General features: G+C 36.1%; 1 long non-coding RNA gene and 1 pseudogene across 1 annotated transcript; one reads left to right on the top strand and one right to left on the bottom strand.

Moving 5' to 3' along the window:
* Positions 1–8,340: 8,340 nt before the first annotated feature.
* Positions 8,341–8,804, top strand: LOC118681075 (uncharacterized). Its single transcript, XR_004976685.2, has 2 exons — positions 8,341–8,482; positions 8,559–8,804. It is a non-coding gene; the product is annotated as an uncharacterized lncRNA (long non-coding RNA).
* A 9,941-nt stretch (positions 8,805–18,745) lies between these two features.
* Positions 18,746–19,802, bottom strand: LOC138858171 (uncharacterized; annotated as a pseudogene).
* Positions 19,803–21,363: the final 1,561 nt, after the last annotated feature.

Below are 21,363 nucleotides of genomic sequence, written 5' to 3'. Positions count from 1 at the left end.
TTATGGAGTCAAGAAGCTCCTCGGCTTCTTTAAGAAATTTTAATTGCACCGCAGTTGCCGAAAAGGGTTCTTTAAAATTCCTTACTGCTCCAAAAACATTACTTTAAAAAAATTTAATAATTTATCAAAAAAGAGGACGAACTCGGCTGTATAAATAAACGCGTTCGCGGATAAATTAAATTTTTTAATCCTTCCCTATCCAGTTGATTTACACATATAAATATGTCACCGCAGAAACTACAAAAATTGTTCTACAAAAACAACAATCATCTCAAGTAGCCTCACAAGTCGATATGGCAGCCAAATTACCCAAGCCCAAATTTATAGTAAATCGCACAACAACAACATTTTCATTCATAAAACCAAACGCCATACTGCCGTCCCTAAATAAAAGCGGCAGTGGTAAATTACTGTCAAACATTCCTCATGCCCATAGATTTTGTATGGCGCTTACCTAAATAAACGCGGCGAAAACGCTAAGCGTTGAAAAATTCGATTTTGACAGAGCGTTAAAAAGTGAAATTGGCTGAAAAAAGCGAAGAAATTGTTACTTTTCTGAAAAACTTCATAACACGCGATGTTTAATGTTTGTACAAAAGGATGTAAGTAATATAAATAAATTAATTCGTTTTACATTTGATTTCTTTTGTACTAATTTTAGAATTTAAGTGAGAACTTGACGTAAAGTTGCCGCTTTATTTAGGGATGCCGCGTCGGCGTTAACCCTGAGCGGTAAAAAACGCGCCACTCGACGCTTTTTTTTAAGGACGGCAGATACATATCTCCGCGAAAAATTGTAAACTGAACAATTTTCTGATGTTCCCTCTAGAAGGGAAAAGTGACAACTCAAAAAATATAAGTATTTAAATATTTTAGAATAAAAATAACAACAGGTCAATTTGCAAGTCAAAAAACTTTTTAAAGAAAATATTCAATATTCCTCTGATTTATGTATACAGTCAATCCTGGTTAAGTACCACTTCGCTTAAGTGCCAATCCCCCTTATCTGCCTGTGTCTTGCTGCATCTCACGCTTCTTTTTAAAAGCATGGAAATTATTCTTTTAAGTACCACTCTCTTATGTACCATACTTTATTTGTATTTTTAACAAATCACAAAACGCGGGATCTTTGGTTGTGACACTTAACCAAGATTGACTGTATTTGTCAAAGAATGTACGTATGTAAATATATGTAGAGTAATTTTTCAAGGTCGCGTCACCACACTTTTTGCTGTTTGCTGTGTTTTTTTTCTTTATCGAAAGACACTGTTGCCTTTACAAAAGGAGTGTGCGACTTTAACCCACTAAAAAACCTGTTATCAAAAAATAATTCGAAGTTTTGATTGCCCTGCGGGACTACCGTTAAATATTATATCGCAGGGCTAGCTAAGCCTATCTGCTTGATCGTCTCAGCGATTTACTAACTGGTTTTGATTGTTTGTCACGCTATGTTACATTCGATCTAATCTTCGCTGTTCTTCAATAACATTTGCGGCCTAAGAGTTTACATGATTCCACACCTGCTATGAATGAAACACGTGTAGCACTATATTTTCTGGCATTAGTCTCTCAGAAATTTGATTTTCTAAATTTATTTTATCTGTCTTACATTTCGGACTGTGGAAAAAGACGTGTTCAGCATTCTCTCTCTCACTATCACAACATGAACACATTTTTGCATCATCATGACCATATTTGTTAAACAACCAAGACCACTTAGAAACTGCGTCAAATAAAAGTCAACGTCGCTATGCGCAAAATGTTTTTTGCTCTAGGGCGTTAGCCCATAAAGGCGCAGCATACATCACTATTGATTGTGTTACTTTTGCCAATAGTAGTCTTTGACTAGGCTCGCCTATTTTAGCCATTATTCGGCTTAAATTCAAACCAGTTCTCTCTCTTCTGAAACGCTGCGATGCTTGCACTACCTCATGGTTCTCGGCGGGTAGAAAAACCTTAGTAATACCGGGCAGGTCGGCATTTATCCTTTACCACCTCTAACCTTTGACATTACTGCCTTATTCGCTCCATCCCAAGGGCTTTCATCCCTTTTGTCACAGAGTTCTTGAATTGCTGATTTGCAGATTCGCAGATTTGCTTCTCCTGATTGCTATTTTAAGTTCCTTTCGTTTTATTTTAAAACTCTCGCGTAGTCGCACATATTCCACGTAACCCTACTTCTTTGACGTTGCCGCCTAACTTTGTGACAGCTACTTCTCATATCCGCGATTTCGCTAGCTTCGCTGGCTTTAGACGGCAGTTCTACTTTTTTCTTATTATTGTCGATACCCACAGCCTATCTTAATTTTTTCTGCGTCTTAAAGATGCCTTGTTTCCCTTGAAAGGCATAAATGTTCAGTAGAGGTTTTTTATACTGCGTTGGAATCTTTCTTTGAGAGTTTTTCAGCACAGTTGTCAGCACCGAAAGAGCTCGACGTGCATATGTCAGTGCAGGTATCCTCACAGTTGGAAGAGGAGGAAGCATGTGAACCAGGATCTTCACAGTATGAAGAGCAATAAGCTTGTATACCAGCACAAGTGTTTTCACAGTCGGAAGAACTGAACGGGCGCATGCCAGCGCAGGTGTCCTCACAGTTGGAAGAGCAAGAAGCGTGTATACCATCACAGGTAGAAGATCAGCATAAAATTGAACCTGAAACGGATGACTCTTTGCAAGAAGATCCAGAATAGGAAGGTGCATTACATGAATTGGAGTTGAACCAATGTACAACGATTGGAGAAATAACTACAGGAAGGCCAGTCACAAAATCATATTGGGCAGAACGGAGCAGTTTAAAGTTAGTGTATGGCTGCTTGCATCGAGTATGGAAAAGCGAAAATGGGCAAACCTTCCGAGTACTTATGGTTGTTCTAGGGTTGGAATTCCTGATGTTCTTAACGTGCAGTACAAATGTCCAAGAGGAGGGCACTTGAGAGACTTGAAATCCTAGGAGAATTTGAAGCAAAGGTTTCATTGGACTGGTTGTCAATCAGCTATAGAAAGGATTGCGAAATATGCTGAGAACATTGTAGGACAGATGAAACAGCACAATTCGCGTGCGCCAGTTGAGAAAATAGGCTCCATTCCCCACCAATAAATTAGGAAATAGTCATGTTTTGGGTGTCAAGGACCATTTCAACGAATGGCCACAAGTATACACAATTCCTAACCAAGAGACTGAACCAGTGGCGGAGGCATTCATCAACAAGTGGGTAACGAGATTCGGTGTTCCAATGGAGTTACGTTCTAATCAAAAATGGAATCTCGAGTCAGCTTTAAGTCAAGGGATGTACCAGAAACTGAGTATCCGGAAAACGGATGGAATTAACTCCAAGAAGAGAAGGACGGCTAACGATGTCAGCACCAGCCTAGAAGACGAGATGGGGGACATAAAAGCTTTGTGTTTGGTATCGCAAATATGTCTTATCGGGACGATCAGACTTAGGTGGAGGGCAGTGTGACGAACACGGATGCTAGAACAAAATCGAATCAACGATAAACTGCCAGAAGCAACTAGTTAGCGAATTCGTAGTTGCCAGAATGTTATCGAAGCAATGTTTTGTTAAAGATTTACTATATAAGGGCTGCCGGATTGTGCAGCAAATGCAGCAATAAGTTGTAAGTTCGAATAGCGAGCAATAAGTGTTAAGTTGTTGGAAATAAAAGTAAAGATAAGGGTTATATAACAATACCCAATCGTCTTCAATAAAACCCTCAGAGTTTACTGCCTTGTCGAATTTTGCTTTCATCTTATCGCTCATAATTTTGGTGCGCTGTCTCACCATAGCACGTATATCCCTCATCTCGTCTTCTAGGATGCTATTGAATTTCTTAGTATTCCTTCCTCCGTTGGCGTTAATTCCAAATTTTAAATCAATCGGTAGACGAAGATCATTACCAAAAATTACCCTTGCTGGAGTCTGCCCCGTTGTTTCATGTACAGCAGACCGATAAGCCATCAGGAACAAGAATATATGGGTATCCCAATCTTTTTGATATTTGTCCACAACTTTACTCAAATGTTCTTCCAAAGTTCGATTGAATCGTTCTACCATGCCATCGGACTGCGGGTGTAGTGCAGTTGTACGGGTTTTCCGGATACCTAGCTTCTGGCATATCTCCTGTATTAGAGCTGATTCAAAATTTCTTCCTTGGTCAGAATGTAATTCTATTGGAACACCATATCTCGATACCCAATTGTTGATGAATACATCCTGCCTCTTGGTTAGGAATTGCGTATACCTCTGGCCATTTTCTGAAATAGTCCATGACTACCAAAACATATCTGACTTCATCTGACCATGACTCCTGGACCGCGGCCCTTTAGCAGCAATGCACTCGACACAATTGGCGATCCACTCCGTAACTGATTGACGACAACCAACCCAATAAAATCTTTGTTTTAATTTCTCCAAGGTTTTGGTGACACCCATGTGTCCTCCACTTGGACCGTTGTGCAGCTTTTGGAACAATCATCAAAGCTCGTGAACTTTGCCCATCTTCACTTTCCCATACGCGATGCAAGCAGCCAGACGCTAACTTCAAACTATTCCGTTGTGCCCAATAAGCCTTTGCGACTGGACTTTCTGCAGCTTTTTCTTCTCTCGTTGGACGTTTATTCATCTCCAATCCGTGTATTATACAGTCTGATGTTATAGTCATTAATCGGACATCAATAATGTCTTCTTTGGCCTCAGCTTTTGAGCTATGTCTGCAATCCAGATTACAGGGACGGCGGGAAATGGCATCAGCATTTCCATGACTACTACCTTTGCGATGTTCTATAGAGAAGTCGTAACTTTGGAGTCTCTCAATCCACCGTGCCAACTGTCCTTCAGGGTTCCTGAATTGTAAAAGCCATTTTAATGCTGCATGATCTGTCCTCACCCGAAATCGCTGGCCATAAAGGTACTTATGAAAATGTTTGATGCCCTTCACCAACGCCAGTAATTCCCTCCGAGTAACACAATAATTTCTCTCTGGTTTGCTTATGGTCTGGCTTTAATACGCAACCACTTTCTCATGCCCATCAATGACTTGTGATAGAACGCCTCCTACTGCAAATCCACTAGCATCCGTATCTAAAATAAACGTTGATCTTGGGACAGGGTATGCTAACATTGGCGCAGTACTTAACCGTTTCTTCAGAGTTTGGAAAGCCACTTCCTGTTCTTTATTCCATTCAAAAACTCTGTTCTTTTTCGTGAGTTCATGAAGGCTACTAGCTACGCTGGCAAAATGTGGAACGAATCGTCTATAATAAGTACACAGTCCAAGGGAACTCCGCAATTCATGTAAATTTTTAGGAGCGGGCCAATCTCCTACTGCCTCGATCTTTTCATCAGCTGTGCAAATGCCATCCGTTGTCACTTCGTGTAAGTAGCTAACTTGCTTTTTGAAAAGGGAACACTTCTTTGGACTCAGCTTCAGACCAGCGCTAGTTATTCGTTGGAAAACCTCTTCCAAGTTCTTAAGGTGTTCATCGAAGCTTTTACCCAACACGATGATATCGTCGAGGTATACCAAACAGGTCTTCCAGTGTAATCCTTTTAGTACCTGGTCCATAAGTCTCTCAGAAGTAGCAGGTGCGTTACATAATCCAAAGGACATCACGGTAAATTGTCATAGACCATCTCCAACGCTGAAAGCCGTCTTTTCTTTGTCTTCTTGGTTTACCTCCACTTGCCAATAACCACTTTTCAAATCAAGTGTTGAGAACCATTTTGTGCCTGATAACGAGTCCAGTGTATCATCGATTCTAGGTAGTGGATAACTGACTTTCTCCGTTACATCATTCAACCTTCTATAGTCCACACAAAATCTCATGTTGCCATCTTTCTTCTTCACAAGTACTACAGGTGAGCTCCTCGGACTCTTTGATGGTTCGATTACACCGCTTTCGCTCATTTCACGTATGGTCTGGCTTACAACTTCACGTTTTGCTAAAGGAACGCTTCGAGGAGCCTTGCGGATTGGTCTTGCATCACCTGTGTTAATAAAATGTTTCACAACTTTGGTATTTCCTGGTTTGGCATTGTCTTTATCAAATATGGATGATGGAAGTACTCTTACTGGAACACGTTTATCTTGTCTTGTCGTAGCCAGGGTTTTGCCTATGAGTAAGTTTGGTGTAGATTCTTTTGTGGCCTCAAAAATCCACCATTTTGACCCATAGTCTTCATCTATTTCTGCCCAAATAACTGCTTCTGATTTTGGTGGAATCTGCTGGCTCTCTGTTATCACTCGTCTAACGTTGTACTTATTAGCGTAACGGCACATAAGTGGAGTTTCCATATTGGTATGGATTCAGTCCTTCATCTCAATTTTGATTTCTTGATTCGCTGGAAAGTCTACTTCAGTAATGACTTCGTCGACGATATCTGTCATTATCAAGTTGTGTAACACGGCTGCCTTTCCAATTAAAATCTCGCACGTTACCTTTCCGAGAACTAGGGTATCTTCTCCAGTTGCCGTACGCAACTTTGCCCCAGGTAACGGTCTCACTTCTTTCTCAACCAGATCAGATCGAATTATGGAATGTGATGCGCCCGTATCCACAGTCAGTATGCGCTTTTTACCGTCTACACATCCACTAACGGTAACGTTACTCGTATTCCTGCTTATTTGTGAAATGGAGATTACAGGGCATTTGCTTGCGGGAGCCAGCCCGTGCCCTTTTCGGCTGGCTCGTTTTAGTTTAACGATTGGTTTGATTTGACATTTGCTTGATCGTCCTCAGCTTTGCGTTTACGTCCAACTGGATTATTGGGCTGGTTACAGTTGCGTGCAATATGGCCACTTTTCCCGCAGTTGAAGCATTTAAACACACCATCATTTTTCCTATGCGCTTCCTTAGATTTTTCCAGTGCTTTCTGCATGTTGTTAATTTTTTCAAGTAATTGGTTCACCCAAGTGTGTTCCTCTATTTCTACCTTGTGAGCTTTAAATGTTTGATTGCAAAGCAGAGATGCAGTTTCCTGTGTCAGAGCATACGAAACGGTTTCTGCAAACGTCAATTTTGGACATGCTAATGCAGCGAAGCGTGTAGTGTTTTCTCGTATTCCATTGACGAAAGTCTGAATTTTCGTGTCCTCGATGTATTTCATGGATTTATGTGCATAAGCTAAGTGAGCTAACCTCTCAATCTCTGTAGAAAACTCATGCAGAGACTCATTGGCTTTCTGGCGGCGATTTCGCAACTCGATTTGAAAGATCTGCTTCCTTTGCTCACTACCATACCGTCTTTCTAATGCACCCATCAACGTTTCATAACTACTCGCCTCGCAGTTTGGAATGGTCTGTAATATCTTTGCTGCAGATCCTTTTAATGCAACGAACAATGCAGCTATTTTATCTTCAGCGTTCCAATTATTTGAAGATGCCGTCTTTTCGAATTGAAGCTTAAAAACGTGGAACGGAACAGTGCCATCAAAGGATGGAGGTTTTACCTTGGCAGAAGCTGTTGACACAATTGGCCGATTTAATTGTAGCTCGCGGAGACAATCTTTTAATTCATTCATTTCAGTTTTAATTTTATCCCGCTCTTCCGAAATCTGTGAGGACGTTTCTGCTATTTGTGAGGTCACCTGTGCTGATATACGTGCATCTTGCGCTGTGAACTGATCTTCTAACTGTGAGGACACCTGTGCTGATATACGTGAATTTTGCGCTGTGAACTGCTCTTCCAACCTCGTTTCTAACGAGGACAATTGGGATTGTTGTATCAACATTTGTGATGACACCTCTGCTATTTTTTGGGTTATACGTGCATCCTGCTCTTTAAATTGTGTCGATATTTCTGTTGATATTTGCGTTGACATTTGAGACATGCGTGTATCCTGCTCTTTAAATTGTGTCGACATTTGCGTTGACATCTCTTTCCCCATCTGCGATATTGCAGCAAAAATCATGTTTATGTCCACAATCTTTGACGAGCATTGAGCCTCTTCTTTTCTTCCATTTTTGTTGTCTCTTCCTCTAATTCCATGTGAAAGACATATTCCCCAACCTTAATGTTTTCCGCCTCCATGGCCTCTCTCAACCGTGATTGTAATTCAGTTTTTAATCCATTTGTCGCCAAACCGCGTTGCTCCAGTCCTTTTTTCAGTTGTGGAATCTTCAAATCGTTAAACTTGGTCATTTTCAAATATACAACTTAACACTTATTGCTCGCTATTCGAACTTACAACTTATTGCTTATAGCTTAATTGCTCTTTACACGGCAACACTCTAATTAGAACTGTGTTTGCTGCACAATCCGGCAGCCCTTATATAGTAAATTTTTAACAAAAGTTCGCTACTAGAACATCCTGGCAACTACGAATTCGTTTATCGTCAATTCTGATTTGTTCTGGTACTCGTGTTCGCCACAATATCAATAATTTTTATTGTTAATAAATCTTCTGTACGTGTGTTTGTAATTGAGCTCTTTCTAAACGGCTGGACCGATTCTGATGAAATTTTTTGTGTGTATTCAAGGAGGTTAGATAATGGTTTCGATTCACAATTTGATCAACTAGATAATGTTTTAACATTGAATTTATTTCTTTATATATAGTACATATCTGAATGAAGATTCATAAAGGATAGTTCGGCTGAACACATTTGTTACGTTTTGGTACCATCCATTTCTTTCTTCTTACGAATATTACCAAAAACTATTTATTTTGAAATTAATTTGAAATTTGTTACTGTTTCGAAGAACATATTTTACATAAGTTCTTATAAATACTTCCTAACCTACATAACTATCCTTTACATTTTGTTTTTGTAATTTAAGGTTTTCAGAGATACAATTTCAAGTTATCTTTCATGTTGAATTATACTGCACAGGATATAGTGAATATACAAAACTAAGAAATAAATAAATTGGGCATGCTAGTTTGTTTATAAAATCGCGATGCCATAAACAATTAATTTAAATTTATTATATAATAAAGCACAAAATTCAAATAATAAATAAATTTTTTGTGTCCGCGCGTTGCTGTGGCTAAGGTATACATTAATTACATACTATTAAATACAGTAAAATTGTTTGATTTGCTCTTATATATCTTTGACTTGCAGTATTTCGAGTTCTGCGGTCTAAGTTTGTACGTCTGCTTGGTGGCATTTTTAAAAACGAAAATCCAACTGAAAATAAAAAATTGCTCCCTTATATTTTCTGTTTAACCAGGTATACAAAATTTTAATATTGTGTAGTCATCAAAAGTTACTTAAAATCGATATTAAGCTGTGAACTTACCGTGATTAACAAACACTTATTAGCAAACAACAAACTTCTTAGTCTTTAAAACAAAACAAACTTTATCAAAAACTTAATAAAATTATTGTTTGCGCTATGTTAGGCTATGTGTGTCAGATTACCACAGATTGCTAAATAGGTTATGCGAAGTTTGTATACTGCGTTCTGAAATCTAACTTATAGTATACATATTTTATTATTATTAAATAGTTACATTAAAATAAATTCATCACTGGTATTATTAATATTACCGTCAAAGTCGGTACATTTAATTGTGGCGAGTAATTTTCAAAAATTAGTAAATTAGTGCGATAGAATTTAAATAAGTAACCACATTTCCGAACAAACGATGCTCTTTCAATATAGTCTATGGCTGTGAATGACGATGACATTCGTTACGCGCGTTTTTTAAAATATGCAAAATTAAATGTATTTTTTTAATCTTTTTGAGACATTTTCTTAATATTTTTTTCCGTAAGAACCTTCTACAGAGTATTAGAAAACTACAAAAATAAACATCAGCCAAATCGGTCTAGTCGTTCTCAAGTTATGGCGTGATAACGGGAAACGGGTTTAATTTTTATATATTATATATAGATAAGTACAGGGAGTAATTACATTTGTTTATACTTATATACTTAATTGTATGTATGTGGAATCGCATGGACACCGAACATGTAGTGGACAGACCAACTAACGTACAAAAAAATACAACCCTGATGAATCGAAAGTAAAACGAGTAACACGACAAAAATTACATTGGCTAGACAGTGAGTAGCGACAGAGAACGTATATCATAGAGAAGGTTCAATTGCGGACCAGCGTGTGAATTGTCAAAACCTAACAAGATTTTATTAGTGAATTTCACCAAATCTGGCTCGGAAGGAGGAATTTTAACAGTGAAGAGTGAACAGAGCTGAGAATTCAATGAAAATTATTCTCAGAGACTTGCTTTGATATTACAGCTGCATGTTAGCCTTTTGGCTTATATTCTTATACGTTTATATGCAATCATATTTATTGATATGAATATCATTTTGCGAATTTTTATGAATGCATGCAAAACTGAAATTATGGAATTTCGAAATAATATTTATAGTCAATTTGGGCATTTAATAATTTTATTTAGTTTTTACCTAATATACATTCATACTAAATAGTTTATATTATAATAATAGAGATTAAATTTATTACAATATATGTATGTATATACATCTTTTATCATATTAATCTTATATAGTCATATGTATGTACGTATGTATTTGAATGTACGCATTCAGAAATTCAAATCATGATTTTATCACTTATCAATACACTATATGTGCGCGCATTGATTTATATGTACACGCATATATGTATTTATACATAAAATTTCCGAACAAATAATGCATACACACACCAACATACATACATATGTATATGCGTACACATGTTAATATGTCACCCGCAAAAACTACAAACATTGTTCTACAAAAACAACAATCGTCACAAGTTTATAGTAAAATATTCAACAACAACATTTTCATTCATGAACGCAGGCGTACTTTTAACAAGCAACCTCGCTTTATTCATAAAAACAGACACCCTCACATCTCCCCGAGCATGCTTTTGTCTACAAGCGTCTTTTCACGACGATGGCAAAAGCTAAAAATCATAAATTGAACAAATTTCTGATATTCCCTCTGGAAGGGAAAAGTTGCAAACACGCACGCCCACAAAACACAGAAAAAATTGACAAAACTGGCAACAAAGCTTTTGTCGATTTAAAATATTTTACAATTTAAATTTACAATTTTAAAATATTTTTCCGTGTCTCATAAAAATCTGCGTCAATATGTATGCATGCTCATATATAAACATACATATTTACGATGATTTGTGGGCAAAGCTGTTAGAGCGGCAAGGGAAGCGGTGACAATCGGCGGCCGTTCGTTAATATTTTTTCGGCACAGCTCGGATTTTCTACCAACAACACAATGTTGTGACGCTTTGTCGTCGCGTCAGTCCTTCGACACAGTGACTCTTTGACAAGAAAACAAAAGACGTGAGCTTCGGCCATTGGTTGTCCGTGGCAACGGAGATTTCCCATGAAACAATGAATGTACATATTTACACACATACGTTGCATATAGACAAATTAACAATTATAATGGGTACTTTCATATTTGTTTACATGCACACATAATTATACATATACTTACATATATATGTATAAGAATATTTGCGACCGCTTGGTCTTTTCTTATGGGGTTATGTCAAGCAAGAGGAGTACAAAATCAAACCCAGAAATCTGACTGAACTGCAGCAGTCCATTAAATAGATATTTGAGGCAATCCCGACTTGAACCCTCCAGCCCGCATTAATTTGCTAATTAGGTGTCGCATATGCGTGACCAAGCATGGAGGAATAATTAATTGTATAAAATAAAATTAAAATTTTCTATACAATACAACAAAAATTGATAAAAAAGAAACTTAATACGGTTAATTTTTGTAGCACGATTCGTGAGCCGCCCTGTATATGCAGAATATCTTAAAATTATATGCAAAGTCGTTTGCGCATTGTAAATATACGAATTTGTAAGCGTACATTTCTTAACATTAAATTTAGCATTATTTTTCTCATTTAACATTCAAAATGCTCAATTCTGCTATTTTGCGCTACGCAGGGGTAAAATTCTGGTGAAATCAGCTTATAATTTGTTTGTGGTGAAATGCACTAATGTTGGCGAGTAACCCTCCGTCAAGAGGAACATTTTGACAATCGGCACACCATGAACCTTCTCTATGATATACGTTCTCTGGTAGCGAGGCCAAGAATGAAATGATGCGAAACTTTTTTATTCGAGAGAGAGCTGTGTAACCGGGTTTTAACATTTTTTATAACATTTGTCAATCATGCCACTGTCGAAAGAAAATGGACTGGGTATTTTAAAAATAACTTTTTGGTATTTTGCATTTCGATATTATTTTTAGGTGCTCGGTTCCCGAGTAGACCTTTATAACGCATATACATCCCTAAATACGTATATTCATATAATAAAATTTTTAAAACATCATATAACAAAAAAAAAAAATATATGTACATAAATAAAAAAATTATAACAAAGAAACAATACAAGTCATAATATAATATCATGGTTTTATGATTAACGTTTTAAAATTAATTAGCATAAAAAACTTTAGTTGCACGTAATTCAAAAGTATTTGTGTCGTTTCTTGTAATTTTGTTTCGCACTGCTTTTGTTAGCTATTTTTAGAGGGTTTATTTCTGCCATCCCGCCTTTTTTAATATCAGCTGTTCAAAATTCCCTAATCTTAATAATCAGGGAAAGAAAATGACAGAAAAATTGAAAATGAGAGAGTCGCGCATCATGTCATCCTTGGCGAGGCATCAGCCAAAGTGCACGACTGGGACCGGCGGACTGAAATAAGGACTTAAACATTTAAGTAAACCGGGAACGAAACCGTTATAAAACAACTTGTTGTACAAATTTATGGTGTTTCAGTTATCACAAATTATATTAATTATTATAAACTAATCTATATATATAAAACAAAGTCGGGTTTGTTACAACACTTATAACTCGAGATCGGCTAGACCAATTTTCATGGATTTGGTTCGTTGGATTTGTCCCCGCCCCGAATAGCAGAATACATCTTAAAAATAATAAAAACTCGACGAGAACATAATTATAAAAGTTGAATCATTTTCCCTAAATGTTACTTAGTTTCGTACCTGCCAAACATTTGTTGTCCATCATGTCAAATACTATAAGTAATGGTTGACATGCGTTTAGAAATAATGACAAATGATTAACGTTTACGCGTGCGTTCATAAATTTATTTTGTGTAAATTAAAGTTTATACGAATTAAAGTTTATTCGAAAACTATTTCTAAGATTTATTTTATACGTTAACGAAAAAGTAAATGTCTTTTTATGTTGTCTGTGATTTTTCTAAGACTAATAATTACTAAGGTTAAAAAGTGCATTATCCAAAGTAGTAATCTATGATTTAAACTATTGTATTTCCGAAAACAATTTCTAAAATTATTTTATAGGTTAATAAAAACGTAAATGTCTTTTTATGTTGTTTATAATTTTTTAAAGATTTATTACCAAGGTTAAAAAGTGCACTATCCAAAGTAATAGTCTATTATCTAAACTATTGTCTCTGTCTCGAAAGTTCAGGTACTCTTTAGATTTGTTTGCAATAACGAGGCTTGCCACATGCACACATTCTAATTTGGTTAGTCGAAAGAATTCGGACAGATCAAATAGATGACATCATATGTGCGGAGATTCCTGATCCTGAAACCGACCCAGACCTACATGATGTTGTAATCAAGAATATGATTCATGGGCCGTGTGGCACCATCAACCGCCAATCACTGTGCATGGTCAACGGCAAGTGCTTCAAGCCGTATCCACGAAAAATGACGGCAGAGACCATCATAGGCAACGATGGTTATCCACTGTATAACGTGGATCGTCCGATGGTAATGGTAGAACTATCACAACTAAAGTGAAAACAAACGATTTTGTGGACGCCAACAGTTGGGTTGTTACATATTCGCCACTTCTTTCCAAAACATTCAAGGCCCATTGTAATGTTGAGTATGGCAATTAGGTCAAGTCAATAAAATACATTTGCAAATATGTCTCGAAAGGTAGCGACATGGCGGTTTTTGGTATCCAAACATCCAATACCAACGATGAAATTACACGCTATCAAGTCGGTAGATATGTGAACTACAATGAAGCAATTTGCCGTATATTCTCATTCCCTATTCACGAACTTTATCCCACTGTTCTACATTTGGGGGTGCATCTAGAGAACGGTCAGATAGTTTATTTTACAACGTCGAATGCTGAGCAACGTGCCGCAACACCTCCAGTGACAACACTGACCATTTTCTTTGCGATTTGTTAAAGCGATCCGTTCGCACGAAGCAATTGTTTCTGCATCTCCAAATCAGATACACACATTATTTGCTATCATCATTTCGACATGCTTCCCATCGAATCCACGTGACCTGTGGAAAAAATACAAAGATAACATGTCAGAAGACATTTTACATCGAATTCAGCACAAGAAATCCCGATATTGAGGCGAATGAGGAGATGCATAACCACTTGAAGAAGTACAATCAGTTCGAACGAATGTTGAATCCTAAACAGAGAGAAGTCTATGATACATTGATTAATGCAATTGATGATGGAAATGGTGGCTTATTTTTTCTGGATGCCCCTGGCGGAGATGGAAAGACATTCCTCATGTCACTGATATTGGCCACTGTACGTGTGAGATCAGAAATTGCGGTGGCAGTTGCTTCTTCTGGAATTGCGCCCCCAATGATGCCGTACGGCTCACTCAGCGTTAAAATTGCCATTAAACCTTCAAACTATTGAACAACCGCAATCGCAAAGTTTTAGTAGCATCAAAAATCATAATATGGGACAAATGCAAAATGTCGCACAAACACGCATTGGAATCTCTTGACCGAACATTAAAAGATCTACGCAATGACTCGAGATGTTTCGGTGGTGAAATGATTTTACTATCTGGCTATTCCCGACGAACACTTTCGTCTCATCGAAAGACGAGCTTATCAACAAAGTATTCCCGGATATCATTGCTAACCACAAAAATACTAATGGTTAAGTGAGCGATTAATTTTGACGGCTAAAAATAAAGATGTAGCTGACCTTAATATTATAATTCAGAATCAAATCGTAGGTACTCTGTATTCTTTCAAATCTATCGACTGTGTAACGAACGAAGATGAAGCAACTAATTATCCAACTGAATTTTTTAACTCCTTGGATGTGCCTCGTTTACCACCGCACAATTGGCAACTGAAGGTTTTCTCGGTAGTCATCATGCTTAGAAATTTAAACCAACCAAAACTGGGAATGGAACACGTTTGGTGATAAGAAAACTGATGAGCAATGTGATTCACGCTTTGATACTCAAAGGAAAATTAAAAGATGAGGAAGTTCTTATTCCAAGGATTCCGATGATCCCAACGGATATGCCCTTTGCATTTAAACGAATTCAATTCCCGATCCGTCTTGCCTTCGCCATGACGATTAACCAATCATTGACTATTTGTGGCCTCAATCTATAAAATGCCTGACAAAAAAAAAAGAATGTCATTTACCACAAGGTGCTTGAATGAACAGAGTTAAGCCGAGTGCATCACATGCTAAACAACATACTTTAATTTAATCATTTTTTTTCTGACACGTGTTTGAAGTACTTAATTTTTATTTGTGTTCTCTTTCTGTATGTATTGTTGATCATAAAAGCTCCTTTTATATAACTTTCATATGTGCATATTTATTTTGTTTCATTGTATTACGTTCATCAAAGCCTAATACTATTTTCGCACTGACAAAATTCGGGTTTTCATAGACAAAAGAGGTTTTCACGCGAAAACTTGTGTTTTCATTCATACAAAATCTGTCAAACGAACACACAGTTTTCGCTGAAAACCCCTTGAAAACTTACATTCCACTCATTATAATCGGTGCCTGCTCTAGTTTAATCGATATTATTAGAAGATATATTTTGCCAGCCCTAAATGTCGGTCGACAATTTGTTTACATTCCATAATTGGCCTTAATGTACCCTACAAGAAACTGCTGATGGGTTCACCAACGCACTCACATTTGATATGTCAGTACTGTTAATTTACATTTGCATTTTTAAATTCAGAAATATCTACTGATTGGAGAAAGACGTACACAGAGCTATTGAGAGGAGGAGATGGCATCAAGTGAAAATTTATTTTTATATATTCATATTTTATTATATTTTTTGTTGCATTCCTTTTATAAATTGTATAAGTATATTATTATAACTAATTTTGATTAATAGTTTGAAATTTAGTAAAGAAATAAAAATTATATTATCTACTGCGCAAAAGAATTTTTCACTTCTGATAGCGTTTTAGTCATAGCTGACAATTTTCGGCTATGACGGATTTATGGTCAGCAATGACTCAGAAAAAGACTTGAGAGTGAGCAGTATAGATATATAGTGAATCAATTCCGAATACCCATGTGTTAAAGAGAGATGCAAACTCACACACATATGTTTGTTTACATCAGTTTTTGCACATGGCTCTTAAGAAAATGATAGAAACTTTGTTCTCCGCACTGACAAAATTTTTTCAGCTATAACTGTCATATTACCCATCAGATGACCGTCACTGTTCTTGTAGGGTACATAACAAATAGATGTGTGAACTGTCAATGAAAACTCATCGAAAACACACAATGTCGGTCAGAACGACTTTGGTTCCACAATCCACAAATTGTGTTTTCAAGAGAATTTCAATTCGGTGCGAACATAGTATAATAGTTCCTACATATACTTATATAATTGTATGCCTTTCTATCTGACGGTCTGTTATGATATGGCAATGGTATGTAGCAGGGATAATGGGATGCCCAACTCTTTCCAGTGTGAGAGCGCCTCAAAATTAGCGTTTTGTATAACATTTTCCATTGTAGCCAGATCGGACAAAATAATAATTTTTGGGCATTTAAATTAAAATACCCAATTTGCAGTTTCCACACCACCCAGGAGGTATGCAAAATGAAGCGTTACCGAAGTTATTTTTGGGTGCTCGGTTCCCCAGTAGGCCTATATCACCCATTATACATTTATTTGTATAAAAAAACAAAACCAAAAAACAAAAGATAAAAATTCACAGATAAATACATATAAAATAAAATTAACAAAAACAATATCACTTCATATCACAGATAAAATAAAATATTTAGTAATATAAAAATATACAATATACAAAAATTTAGTAATATAAAAATATACATATATACAAATGCCTACATTCAAACCCCAAATTCTAATTTTACTTAAAAAAAATTGCATTATAATTTTAGAGCCTCTTTGTTCTAGCCCATCTGTTTAAAAAATTTTTTTGGTATAATATTGTATATTAAGTTCACTTATTGTAACCACTAAAAAATAAATATAAAAACCTATAGGTGTGAAACACACAAAATTTTATTTTTAAAATTAGGGACAGAAAGTTCTTTATTTAAAAATTTTATTACAAAATAAATTCTTATTCGAATGAAAAGGGCTATAACTATTTTCGGGTCACAATTTTCACAACACAAAAAGGGCCTAACATCTTTTATTTTATTAAAAAGAATGTCTCCTATTCCTATCTTATGACAATTACTATCGAATTCTTCTAAAAATTTTGTTTCCAAGACTTTTACAAATGCAACAAACTCCTGAGGCGGCTTCACTAAATTGCATTTGTCTATTTGATTTTGATAAATGAAGATGAATTCGTCCGAAGGAATTTCATCTCCTAAATAAGGTAATGGAAGGGAGCATGAGTGCATTTTGAAAATTTTTAAGTACAGATAGCCGCAAAAATAACAAAAAGCATTTTCTTTTAAAAAGTTAATTTCTAAAGTGCTATCTAAAGAAATTGATCTAACGAGGAAGTGTTCAGGCCGTGGTAAGCCTTGAAAATCCTGCCAAGAAAGGTCGTTCAAAAGTGAATCATTGCACACATTAAGTAGAACATTATTACTATGTTCTGAAATTACTGTAGCATCAGGTTCTAAAGGCAGCTCACAGTTTCCTTTTGTTACGATATTTACATAACGTAAGCCCCACGATTTCCTAAATAATCTAGAGAACATGTAAGGCGTTACTCTAGTACCTCCTCTGCTTCTAATCTGCCCAAAAAAATGTTCCAAACTGTCCTGACATAGTCGTCTAGTCTTCAAGTATAGAAATCCTGAGTGTGACAAAAATCGCCACAAGCGTCTTAAACTGTTTATATTTAATACCCACCCCTTTAAAAAACTAAAATTATTGGTTGTGTTGTTTTCTAACTCATCTACGACCCGAATAGTTTTTAAAATTGTTTCGGCCTCATCTAAAAACTCTAACTGTTCTGGGGAACCTACAAACACTTTTTTAGTGGGTACAATAGCCTCAACGAAACTGCTATTAAAAATATCAAATAATTTATTAAAAAAAGAAACGAATTCCGCGGTATTAATAAAGCTCCCACTGTTCGAGCTTAAAGCTCCCGAGCTATAAAGGGACAACATACCAGAAGCGACCGTATTACTCAATACCTGAGATGCAAATTTAACCTTCATTTTTTGGAAGGTATTGGGATAAATATGAGCATCGGTTAATTTATGCGCACACCGATAACTCGACTTTGAGTCGATTTCATAAAAATGAATAATATCCGACCAACTTACGCGACAATTTTTAAAGAAAACCGTATTTTTAAAATTTTGTAAACAGTTACGACTATTTTTTATTAAATGGGGGCTATCGTAAAAAAAATATATTTTCTTGCCATTAACATTAAAAAAAGGCCGTGACGCTGAAACACCTAACAAATTAGCGAAATTTTGAAAATTGGTGCCCTGGTCGCATACAAAATGTCAAGGAATTAGTCCTATATTTTGGAGTTGGGTAATGACTTCAAGAATATATTTCTTGAGGACATCCCCTTTGCAGGCTCCTTTAACAAAAAAATAAGCTAATGGGTGGGACCAAGGCTCCCCACCTATACCTTGCACCATTATGGTCATTGCAGTTGTGGCTAATCTCGAAGTGCGATTTTCATCGCCATAATCTTCAATACCTATTATCCTATCGAATTTCCTATCATACTGCAAATGACATTTCAGTGACATTTCATCGCATGAAATCGACACGAACTTTTGTTCAAAAGAGAATCCCCTACTCCTAATCTCTAACGATTTTATGCTGCTTTGGGTGCAACCTGGGAAACGAGGCCAGTCGGTAACAAAATTTTCCAAAGTACTTTCGGAGGGAAAATCTAACTGGTGCTTCAAGTAACGATAAGCAACTGGCGACAAAAAAAATACACCCAAAGCTATCGTTTTAAAAAAATTGTCATAACGCCGACCGTGGTTACGGCGATTACTATTTATAAAACTACTTCTAATACAAGCACCTAACTGCGGAGGAACTTTGCTGCAAACTATCTCAAGAGGATCTGACTCTTCCCTAAATGAACCACTTCTTAACATTTCCCTACATCTTTCTAATTCAGTGGCCATTTGGACCAATTGAGCCTTTAAACTTCTATTCTCCTGTTCTTTTTCATCTAATTTTACTTTTAAAATCCTATTCTCTTCTCTCAATTTCTTCTTCCTATCTGTCCCTGCTGTCAGACCCCTACCTGTTTGCGCGGCTTTATCGGTACTATTTAATAGTTCCTCCTCAAGAAGTGGAAGAGGCTCTAAAATCATTTTGCAATCCTCCCTTTCTAAAAGCGGAAGAAGCTGCCTCGCTGCACCGTTTGCATTTGAGGCAGATTCCTCCATTTGGGGAGCGAAATCTTCAAAACCCAGTTCTATGGGGTTTTCAAAAAAAAAATTTGAGGCGTTAAATGTAGGCTCAACAATTAAATTAACGTCGGGAACGGCTCTCGGACGCAATTTTTTTGCGTGGCGCATTTTTTCGGAAAAATGTCGCTCACAAGCAAAAATGTGTTTAGGTGTTTCTTCATTAAATCTTTCAGAAACACCTAAACGTCTGAGCCAACATTTACGCCTGTTAAAAGAAAAAAAATTATATGCGTAAGTTATAAAATAATATAATATAAAATATATATAATTATAATAGTGCAAAAAATGGCAAAACACGTAAACTTTTATTTTAATGAAGCCGTATCGATATTTAATTTAGTTAGTTATTTTATAATTGTCATAAATATTCAACGATAAGTCGTTACTTCAAAATAATTTAAGAATGAAATTTAGATAAATCGTAAACTATCGAAACTCATATTTTAACACTTGTTACAATTATTTAAAACTTTTTTGATCACTTTTGCACTTAAATATATGCAGAACTAAAATTTAAATTGTATTATTAATAGCACATTCAAAATAATTAATGATATGCGCACAGTCGTTACTTCAAAAAATAATTGTCTAAATTTTAATATATCGAAAACTATCGAAAGACATTTTTAACACTTTTTTATCATATATCACATATTAAACACACTTTTTGCACTATTTAATTAATTTATTTTGTGATGTACTCACCGTTCGAGATCCGTTCCCTCACATGGAAAATGGTAAGTTCGTCCCTCCTCGCTGCAGCCTGCAACACACTTTCTCCATTTTAACACTGATTTTGGCATTTCGGCTGTAAAATAACGTTAAAAATTATTAAATAAATGCAAATTTATCTTATAAAAATTAAAATATACTTACCAGTTCACAAGCTGCGTGCTGTTTTTCTTTCGTTATTCTTCGTAATAACGGCCGTTACAAATTGAGAGTATAAATAAAAAATGTCTCCATTCACATTATAATTTTGTGTGATTTCAATCTGGCCGTCCTTCTTTTTCCAATTGCTAAACGTCAGACCTCCTGAACTTTGACAGTTGCTTGAGTTCAGGAGGTTTTGACGTTTAGCAATTGCGCTCTCATTTCCAGTGAGAGACGAGTTGGGCATCTCTTTATCTCTGGTATGTAGAATATGAAACAAGTCACCTAAGCGTAAAATCGATTGTCAAGAATCGAAATCGAGGTTTCCAACCCTAGAAATGATGATCAATACCATCGATTCTCGGTGGCGACTTTAATGTAAGTTTTGCGGAGTATGCGTCCTTGTCATTACTTCAGTTTCTTCGTAAAAAATTCGGTTTAGATAAAAAATTTTACCGGAAAATTGCCGCGACTAAATCAGGAACAACGATTGATGCTCTATTCTCCAGAAATCGACGCTATTTAGAATCAGGAACATATGTTTCACTCTTTATTTACCATTAGACATTATATCCGTTATACCTATACCTGCTCCGACTGAAGATAATGTACAAATTGAAAAAATAAATTATATATAAAATTGCTATTCCCCATCTTATTATTTCGATTATCCCTGTAACCAGTGTGGTTGTTTTGGTCCGATCAGACCAAAATAGGTAGTCCTATGGCAGTATTTTTTTCATATGTATTTAGAAGGAAAGTTAATCTTAAGATTAGTTCACTGGAAATTACATAATTTCTTGTTTGCTATTCATATTAACTAAAAACAGCCATGAATGGGAACCATCT

Source organism: Bactrocera oleae, chromosome X (genome assembly GCF_042242935.1).
Source record: "Bactrocera oleae isolate idBacOlea1 chromosome X, idBacOlea1, whole genome shotgun sequence".
Lineage (NCBI taxonomy): Eukaryota > Metazoa > Arthropoda > Insecta > Diptera > Tephritidae > Bactrocera > Bactrocera oleae.
This window is presented reverse-complemented; position numbering and strand designations above follow the sequence as displayed.